General features: G+C 43.9%; 1 protein-coding gene across 5 annotated transcripts in view; it reads right to left on the bottom strand.

The window, feature by feature from the left end:
• Positions 1-430: 430 nt before the first annotated feature.
• Positions 431-10,442, bottom strand: part of LOC103093465 (zinc finger protein OZF-like) — a 59,359-nt gene continuing 49,347 nt past the window's right edge. For all 5 annotated transcript variants that reach the window (XR_008915905.1, XR_008915907.1, XR_008915908.1 and 2 more), the window contains 3 exons: positions 5,427-5,655; positions 4,647-4,723; positions 431-558 (listed from right to left, as the gene is read on the bottom strand). The gene's annotated coding sequence lies outside the window, so the exon portion shown is untranslated. The remainder of the gene's footprint in view (positions 559-4,646; positions 4,724-5,426; positions 5,656-10,442) is intronic.

Genomic DNA, 10,442 nt, shown 5'->3' with positions numbered 1-10,442 from the left:
ATTAAGAAATTATGGTTGGTTCTGGAAATGTGATGTGTGAGAGCTAGTGGGTGAAGAAAACAGCTCACAAATGGAAGACCAAGAGGTCTTTGGAGTCTTCTGGCTAGAGCATGGAAGCTGGAGGTACTCTTGTCTTTCCTCAGCTTCAATACATCACGGCCACCAATAGAGTAGAAAGCTAAGCAACTTTCTACCTCTTTCCTACCTTTCCATCTCTTTAATACTACTCCTAGTACTATGATTTAATGAAATTATAAAGCTACTAGCAGTCTCATAACTTAATTTTAATTATTACAGGATTCTCCCGTGGGGCCTTAAGTGTTCTTATCTAATAAGACAACATTTATGTATATCTTTCTTAGCCTACAGCAAATGAGCTTGCAAAAATTCCAACATACTGACACTGATTCACAGGGCATTGTTCTACTTACCTATGGAGACCAGGTTCTCATAGTTCTCCAACATCACATTCCTGTGCAGGGCCCTCTGGGCAGGATCCAGGTGTCTCCAGTCTTCCCAGGTGAACTCCACAGCCACATCCTTGAATGTCAAAGATTCCTGAATGGAACACATTCCTGCTTAATCAGGACAACTCCTCTAAAAATATTCCTGTATTATCTACGTGGTCTCTGCCTCACTTGATACTGAACTCAGGAGCCAGTGTATAAGCTTCCTGAGTTTTTCCCAACAATGAACCCAAAAATATCATGTCATTTCAGTCTGTATAGAAAAGCCAAAGATCAGTTTGTAAGACAGGTTTTTTAGCAATATAGCCTCAAGAAGACTGCATTCCATCCTTATCTATTCTTTCATCATAAGAGGTTTAAAGGAAAAGTGGGTTTAAGTGTTTAAACCTAAGGCCAAGGTATGACCTAGCCCTGTTTTGTATTTATTATAGAGCTAATGAATTTGATATTCCTGTTAAGGTTTTGTGACTAAATTGTGATAAATTAATTATTGCCAAAATATGTAAGAATAACTGCTATGATGCAGACTCATAGATTTTAAGGAATCCTTAGAGAGGGCAAATGATCAGAAAAGATTGTTTGAGGGTATGGAAATTTGTTTCTGGACTGCTGGTAAGCAGAATTTCTCTGAGCTGAAATGGGTGAGACTTGTCTTTTTTTTTTAAACATTATTTTATTTGGTTGTTTTCATACATTATTCACTGGAAAAAAAGATCGTTTTCTTTTCCTCCCCTCCCCTCACCCCCTCCCCCCGGCTTTCCCTCTCCCATAGCCAAGGCATGATTCCACTGGTTATCACAGGTGTTCTTGACTCGAACCCATTTCCCTGTTGTTGGAATTTGCATTATAGTGTTCATTTAGAGTCTCTCCTCAGTCTTATCTCCTCCAACCCTGTAGTCAAGCAGTTGCTTTTCATCGGTGTTATTACTCCCACAGTTTATCCTCTGCTTGTGGGTAGTATTTTTTTTATATCCCTGCAGATTGTTCAGGGAAATTGTATTGATACTAATGGAGAAGTCCATCACCTTCGATTGTACCACAATGTATCAGTCTCTGTGTATAATGATTTCCTAGTTCTGCTCCTTTCGCTCTGCATCACTTCCTGGAGGTTGTTCCAGTCTCCATGGAATTCCTCCACTTTATTATTCCTTTTAGCACAATGGTATTCCATCACCAACATATACCACAATTTGTTCAGCCATTCCCCAATTGAAGGGCATCCCCTCATTTTCCAATTTTTGGCCACCACAAAGAGCGCAGCTATGAATATTCTTGTACAAGTCTTTTTGTCCATTATCTCTTTGGGGTACAAGCCCAGCAGTGCTATGGCTGGATCAAAGGGCAGACAGTCTTTTATCGCCCTTTGGACATAGTTCCAAATTGCCCTCCAGAATGGTTGGATCAATTCACAACTCCACCAGCAATGAATTAGTGTCCCTACTTTGCCACATCCCCTCCAGCATTCATTACTTTGCATAGCTGTCATGTTAGCCAATCTGCTAGGTGTGAGGTGATACCTCAGAGTTGTTTTGATTTGCATCTCTCTGATTATAAGAGAGTTAGAACACTTTTTCATGTGCTTATTAATAGTTTTGATGAGACTTGTCTTTTAAGGAAAAAGAAGGCTTCTGGGATCTAATGGTGACAAAGTACACAAAGGACAGAATATCCTGGGATGGTTACAGAGGCTTATTCTGGGCTCACCTGGGAATGGACCTTTTCTGACCATCTAGGCTGTTAGTCTTGAGCGATACAATGATGACATGAGCCAGTGATAGCTTTGGCCTGTACGTGAAGCCCTCACTATGTATCCCTTGGGGCATGAGGAAATATTTTCTCTGTCAGCCTTTCTTTATGACAAATTCCCATAATTAGCACATAATGGAAATTGTAAAATTAGTTTCCATTTCCTCAAGCAACATTAATAATTGAAAATTCTTAAATTGTTAGGGAACATACTTTGAAAAGTAGGTGAAATTTATTAATCAATGGCTTGTATTTGTAGCCTTAATTTACCACAGTTGAAGTTTGGATCTTGAGCTTGGAAATATAGCTCAAAGCTTTCTCAGAATTCCCTCAGAATTTGGGGTAAAGAAATACATGTGTAAAATATTGTTACTCAAGTGTTTATAGCTAATGTAAACTTTGCAAAAGGATATTCTTTAACAGAAACATCACATACCAATTCTGCAAACAACTCAGGAATCCGATTTCCTAAAGGCATCTATTCCTGTCAGATGATTTCTGAAGATAGAGTCTATCGGCTTCTCTGTTTCTATCTGGTGTTCTAGTTTTTGCCCCAGTCTTAGTTTCTACACTTGTATCTTAACGGGTGACTCTCCCCTTGTGACCTGTCTGCCAATCGGGGGAAGCAGTTGCTGGACATCCTTCAGATCACCAAGCAGGTTCCCACCTACCTAGGACCCAGGCATTCACAGAGAACAGGCTCCTAAAGACCCTGTGTCCACAGTCTTTCCCTCCCTGTTCAAGTTCTGGCTACTCCCCTGTGGGATATGTGGACATTACATTTGTAACCTTGTCACTTCTCTAGTTACTTATAGGGTAAAAGCACTCATGGGAGTCATACAGATGCCACTGTAACCTCGGCAACCATTCTAATCTGAAGCCCTGGACATTGCCTACAGTCAGGACCTCTTCCTAACAATAGGCAGGGACAGCTCTGCAACTATTCTCACCTCTATAGAAGCTACATCTCCCCCTTTGAGAGGGGGGAGATGACATGGGCATTGTACCCCCAGAAACTCAGGTAGACTATTGACAGGAAATTCTTCTGCTCCCTTGTATCTTCATGACTCTTAGCCAAAGGAATCTTCGCATTTATGCTGATCATCTAGGACTAGTTTCATGCATTCTTAATCGCCTAGTAGCCTTTGCCAAGAATCACATTAATACTGTCCAGCTATGATCCTTCACCAGCAATATCAAACCCTGATTCCCACTGAATCCCCTTATGAGGATACAGTTGCATGAAGAAGATTCCTCATGTACAGTAGAAGAAGTGGGGAATGAAGGAGGTTAGAACAACCTCCCTCTGGGGGCCAGGGGTAAACTCTTGCCCAAGTCAGCATAACCGTTGTAGTAGCTAAACAGACACTCCCTATATTGTCAACCTCTCAGCTAGCTACAACTGTCCAATCACGACATCCTATTGTTCAACATTTCATGCTAGCCTCCTATACTATAAAAGGTGTTCCCCTAGCCAAGCCAGTGTGGCTCCTTATTTGGGGCAGCCCTAACCTGTTAGATTTATTATAGGTGATGCTTTGCTTACTTGCATTGTCTCGGTTTCTCCATTCCTGGGGGATTATCTCAGATCCTACACCCAAAATGGGAATCTGAGAACTAAGCATGAAATTTCATCATGGTACCTCCACAAAGCATCAAGGGATAATTTCTGTTTCTCCAGCATTTTCTTTCTTCTTCCTAATCATCTCCATTTCATTTTTTTTTAAACCCTTACCTTCCATCTTGGAGTCAATACTTTGTCAAGTGACTTACCCAGGATCACACAGCTGGGAAGTGTCTAAGGCCAGATTTGAACCTAGGACCTCCCATCTCTAGGCCTGTCTCTCCATCCACTGAGCCACCTAGCTGCCCCCTCATCGCCATTTCATTTTAAAAGATTGTTTAAAAATTCTTCATTTAACATTCATCAAATGGAATGATGACTTCTCTCTATATGAAAAGGCCAATTTCTAGTATGTTGCCTTTTAAAAAGCTGTACAAGTTCAACATGCCACTTTCACAGCCATCTGACATATACGGCTATTGATACTTCTTCACTTTTTTCTGTGAATTTTAAAAAATTTCCCACAATTCCACTCTTGTTTTTTTTTTAATTTAAACCCTTACCTTCCATCTTAGAATCAATACTGTGTATTGGTTCCAAGGCAGAAGAGTGTCAAGGGTGAGGCATTGGGGTTTAAGTGACTTTCCCAGGGTCACATGGCTGGGAAGTGTCTGAGGCGACATTTGAACCTAAGACCTCCCACCTCTAGGCCTGCCTCTCCATCCACTGAGCTATTCAATCTACTGAGACTTGGGTCCCAACATGAATTTGAGTGAGCACAATTTGAGTGAAAACAGGAAAGAAATATTAGAAAAGAGAGGCTAAGGGAGGAGACAGGTCAAAGCAGAAAGAGAGTAACTGGAACTTACCTGAAACCTGGCAGTTAGGACTCCAGAAGTCCCTCCTTCCTTCTCTTCTATGTTGCTAACTGAGGGAAGAGCTATATCTGGAGAAACAGAGCTGGATAAGATATCCTTGGCTAGGCCAATCTTGCCTTCTAGCTCCTAGACAAAGCCCTCACTAGCACCCTCAGGCTCCTGGACAGATCACTCCTCTACCAAATTCTCTAACCTTGGTTCATCTCACAATTCCTGCTGGAGAAAGCCAGGACCATGTGTTTTGTCTGGGGTTCAATGGCCCTCACCACTGCCCCAAGTAACCCTTTCCTTCACCTTTTCTGGCACCTGCTCCAGCTAAAACCTTGGAATGCCCCCATTTTCAATTAGGGTTACAGGAGGGTGAGTGAAAAAGGCTGGCTCCATTCCCTGGCTTTCCTGGAGGGAGGTACTAGCCTCTGGAGGGGCCCCTCATCTGGAGGAGGCCTTTGAGCTAAAACCTCTGTTAATTGACCCTCAGGCTCTCCAGCTGGGGCTTCTGGAGCCTTGCCAGAGTAAAGCCAGGGCTTAAGCAATAGTAAAGCTCATTAATTTAATTTCTTACTCTACCCTCTTTCTCATTTCTCTACCTTCACTTTCCCTCTATTTTAACAATAAATTGCTAAAATTCATTGTGAATTGATTTTTAAAAATTTTAACCCTTTTATTTTTAGCCCTTACATTCTGGCCATTACACTCCCCAGAGGGAAGGAATAAAAGTTCTCTCACACTGGGAAGATTCCATTCCCCCACTGATGCTCTTGGAATTCTCACCCTTCTCCTGCCGTGTCAGGGTCATGGCTCCCATGCTTGACCATCCTTTTTGTTTTCTCATTGCTCTGACTTCACTCACGTCCTTTCTGCCCAGCTGGGAGAAGGAAATGGCTTCACTACTGCCCTGGAGCTGGATGAAAGGTTGCAGAGCAGGGATGATCTCCTGGGTTGGATTCCCTTCCTTGGGGGGAGATCCTACACCAACTTCTCCTTCCAGTAAAGCTGAGGCCTGTAAAGAGATAATCATGTTATCTCTTATATTATCTTATATATATTATATATTATATTATCTTATATATATATATATATTATATATATCAGGTTCTGGGGACCAGATTCTTGATCCCACCTGGGAACTGACCCTCTCTCTGAGTTCTGGGCTCCTGAGGACTCTGCTAGGAGCCACTGAGACCACAGAAAGGATGGAGATAGCAGGAGGGCCCTGAAATCACAATCACAATATTGGAAATCAGAAGCTGGACATACAACTGGGCAGGTCAGAAATTTCATTCATTTAAGAAACAAACTCACATCTCACATTGAGAAGGAAACAATGATTTGTGACTTTAAGGCAAGAATTAGCAATGTCAACACAATTTCGATACCCCTACTCAATTTAATCAGTAACTACTCATTTCAGTGCAATTTAATGGGAATCAGTGATTATAATTAGTGAGTTAAGCTGAATAGTAGGAAATTTGAGGTCATTTTCTTAGTTAATACTATAGGAATAAGAGTTATGGAAGATAGTAGTAAGGAACCCACAAAGGACTTGGTGGTACTTTTCAGGTATCAAAAGATTTTATTAATTGTATTGGATCTATTTAAGAGATTCATGCTATAGTAATTAGCTCTGTATTTGAAATTTATCTCAGCTTGTGAAGCTCTATTAACACAAAACCGATTCCCGAGTGTAAAGATAATTTTAGGGTTGTGACCTAAACTAAATTAATTTGGTCGCCAAGGAATATCCCAAATAAAATACCCAAGTCAGTTTGGAAATTTATGGTGATTTAATCAATATAGAGGGTAGAAATTAAGCAGAAGAGAGAGGGAAAGGTATAGGATTTCTCCCGCCTGGCCTGTGCCAGGGGGAGTTCAACATTCCTCCACCACAAGGACTTTGAAGATTAAAGCCTTTCTCTAAGAGGATAGTGTTTGTAAGGTAAAGGAGAAAGCAATCAGCTTAAACTCCAAGAGAGCTCACAGAAGAGCCTCGCCTGAACTAGATTACTAGGTTTCCTCCAGTATGGTATCAAGGGAAACTCACCACTAAACTGGACAATAGCTGCCACCACTCCAAGATGCTAAGCCACTCAGCAAGCTGCCACCAGCCACCTCTCTGTTGCAAAAGAGTCTGGAGAGAGGAAGTGATGCCAAATATACAGACAGTTTTACATCACTTTCCTTCATCTCACCTGTACCAATGGTAGCTTAACTTTGACTTAGGACAGGCCAGGGGTCTGTCAGCTGTTTCTAAATTGTCATTTGCTAGTACATGTCTAATCAGAGACCATCCTCCTAAATACTTAATCCTTAAGTATGGGTGTAACATTCCTCCTTTTGTGAGACTAAGTAGGGGGGAGTAATCTCAAGTTCACACAAGTCTGTGATGTTCAAAATTAGCTCTTGTGAGAACATTGTGCACAGAAACTAAAACATCCTGGAACTATCCAATATAATGGACTTTGCTACTAGTAGCAGTACAACAAGCCAGGCCACTTCTGGGAAGGACTTCTGGGAAAGAATGCTATCCACATTGTCAGAAAGAACTGTGGGAGTAGAAATGCAAAAGAAAAACGGATAACATCACTTATCACATGGATATATGTATGCATGGTTTGGGGTTTCAGCTTTAAAAAATCACTCTATAGCAAAAATGAATAATACAGAAATGGGTATCAAGTGACAACATTTGTACAATCCAGTTTGCTTGTTGGCTCTGGGAGGAGGGAGGGAAGAAGGGACATGGAGATGATGATTCATATAAACATAAAAAAAATTGTAAATAAAAAAAAGAAATGACTTCCTGTGCCTTAGCAACAGTCCTCACACCCATAAATTTAGCTCCATTCCCAAGTGACCCTTGAATTCAAAACTACACCATCCTAAGGGCCGCCATCACTGAGTTCTTGGATCCTAACATATTGTTGACCAAAGCCATGCTAAGGTGGCCAGATGGATGGCCGACAACTTAAGACCTTGCTGACAGGGTCTCCTGACCAGGGGAAAGTCTCAGGACAGGATATGATTGATGACCTGTGAAAAGACCAGTGGACAAAATGGCTCTGGATGATGTCGGGGTCCGTTAGTCAATCAGAGGAGCTCCCCCAATTCTGCAGAGACCAGTCAAGGAACTGTAGCACCCCATTCTATTTTTGGTAGCCTTCCAAGTGCTACAAACCCTCTGAGAGCCTGAGCAGAGGGTCCTGGACTGTGAGCCAGGTCTTGGACCCAGTTGATTAGTGAACACCAGATTCCCTAATGAATTGACTGATTATGCCTGGGGCTCTGACATGATGACTTTTGTAACAGATAGGATATTTTAGGAGCAAAAGCAATTCCCAGAAGGTGGGGCATGTGGGGGTTCTTTTTAATGGCACCTGCCTTGGCACACAAAGTAGAAGGAACAAAGAAGAGACCAGTGTATCTGAAGTTTCCTTACAACAGTAGCCCAACAGGAGAGGCAGGGGCAGCTCTCATCTGACCCCAACAGGGTCTAGGCACACCAAGCAGAAACATCCTCAGAACAGATAAAATATTACGCATGGGCAGATGGGGAAGCAGGGTATGTCAAGTCAGGGGGTGCCCACATTCTTCTTGGGGCATGAGGGCCTCCCAGGAGAGGGGGTGGGAAAATAGGTGAGCAGCAGAGGCCAAGAAAACACCTTCTACCCAAGAGGCCTTCTAGATCATCCTGTCACATCCTGAGACTTCACCCTTACACACGTGTGCACAAATGGCACCCCAAGGTACCCTACAGCATGCAATATGGACTAACTCATATGAAACCCACCAACAATTAATCCATGAACCAAAAAGCATTTCTTGGTCACCTACTCCACGCCGGACCCCATGCTGGGCACAGGGAGAGCAAAGACAAAAGACAAGGAAGGAGCTCAGGGGCCAGGAGGGAGACAAGATGTGCCACAGGTCTGTGCCAAACAGATTTAAGGCAACAGTAGGGAGGGAACACTTCTGCTTGGTGTTGAAAGACTCTAAGGATCCTGGAGGCAGGCGGACAAAAAGGGGGCATGCCAGACATAGAGAACAGCCAGGACAAATGCACAGAGACTGCAGGAGCTGAAGGGCAAAGGCTGGTCATTCTGTATATGGAGAGGGAGAAGGTGGAGGAAGGGAGGTTTGAGCCCACCTGGGAAGGGCTTTCACTGCTAATACTTGAGCTCATATTTGCATCCTGGAGGGAGCAGGGAACCAGTGGACATTCTGGAGTGGGAGAGTGCCACAAAGCCCTTGGCTGGTTGTGTGCCTCAGAAGTGGTAAAGTCTTGGGACAAGGAGGCCCATCAGGGTCCTGAAGCCCAGGAGTAAGGGGTCGGGTGTGTGGGGAAAGGAGGGGACAGAAAGGAGACCGATGGTGGACACAGAAGGCAAGACCTGCCCAGTGCATGGAGGTGAAGGGGAAAGAGATGGAGGCACCACCTAGCATTCCAAAGCTGCCCACCTGGCTGTCTGAGGTTCAGAAGGGGAATTTATAAAGAGGTTCTGAGACTGAGAGGGAAAGGGGTCCTCTGAGGTGTCTAGTGGCAGACCCTGATTTTACAGATGAGGAAACTGAGTCCCAGGATGTGAACCCACAACCTCCACCTCCAGAGTCAGGGTTCCATGGAGTGGCACAGGATGGAAATGAGCAGAGCAAAGGGAGGAACCTTCATCCTGGAGGGCCTGAAGACAGACTGAGATTTACCTCGAGGGACTGAAAAGATGGAGGAAGGAGATGCCAGGTCCAGCCACTGAGGGGGCAGGAGGGGATGATGGTCCAGCAGAGGAGGCTGAGCAGGAGCAAATGGACACAAAGCTACCCAAGGAGAGACAGTGGTCAAGGATGCCCATGTGGGCGACAGTACCAATATGGCAGACCAGTCATTGGGAAGGGCTGGGAAAAGTACCACAACAGGTGGTAAGGAGAGAGGGGAGATAGAGGGAGAGAGGGAGAGAGGAAGGAAGGGAGAGGGAGGGAGGGAGGGGGAGAGAGAAACAGAAACAAAGAGTGACAGACAGAGAGAGAGAGAGAGAGAGAGAGAGGAAGGAAGGGAGAGGAAGGAAGGGACAGAAAGGAAGGGCATGTGGTATGTAGGAAGCAGGAAAAGGAGAGGACAGTCTGGTATCCAGTCACTGTGACCATCAGTGGACAGAGGGAGGCCCGAAGGGCTAGGTGGAGGCTTGGACTGACCAGACATATCTGGGCATGTGTGAGGGCACCAGGAGTTGGGGAAGGTGGAAGCTCTGAGATGGGGCACAAGTGTGGGCAGAGTGGCAGGGGAGACAGAGGGAAGGAGAACACACACTCCTTCTGCACAGGGTACTGAGTGCAGGGTCAGGAGTTAGGGAGATCCGAGTTCAAATGCAGCCTCATATAGTTACTGGCTTCTGTGACCCTGGGCAAATTCCTTAACTCTATTTGCTTCAGTTTCCCCTTTAGCTGGAGAAAGAAATGGCCGGATGCTTCATTATGTTTGCAAGAAAACCCTAAACTGGGTCATGAAGAGTGAGAAGAGACAGAAAAACCACTGAACAAGAGAAAGCTTCACTTCCCAGGGCTATGGAGGAAGCACTTAGTACAGTGCCTGGCACACAGAAGGGAAAGAGGCGGCTGGAAAGAAGTCAGAGTCACCTGCCACTTCTGGGAGAAGGGCCACAAAATGATGGAATATAGAACCTTTCTTAAGATGATTGAAAGAAATACACAGTTTAATAACAACTTTAGAAATAACAACTATAGAAATGATGATAATAATCATAGAAACCAGAATTTTTGAAATTTTAGAAATTATAA

This window comes from Monodelphis domestica, chromosome 2, assembly GCF_027887165.1.
Source record: "Monodelphis domestica isolate mMonDom1 chromosome 2, mMonDom1.pri, whole genome shotgun sequence".
Lineage (NCBI taxonomy): Eukaryota > Metazoa > Chordata > Mammalia > Didelphimorphia > Didelphidae > Monodelphis > Monodelphis domestica.
This window is presented reverse-complemented; position numbering and strand designations above follow the sequence as displayed.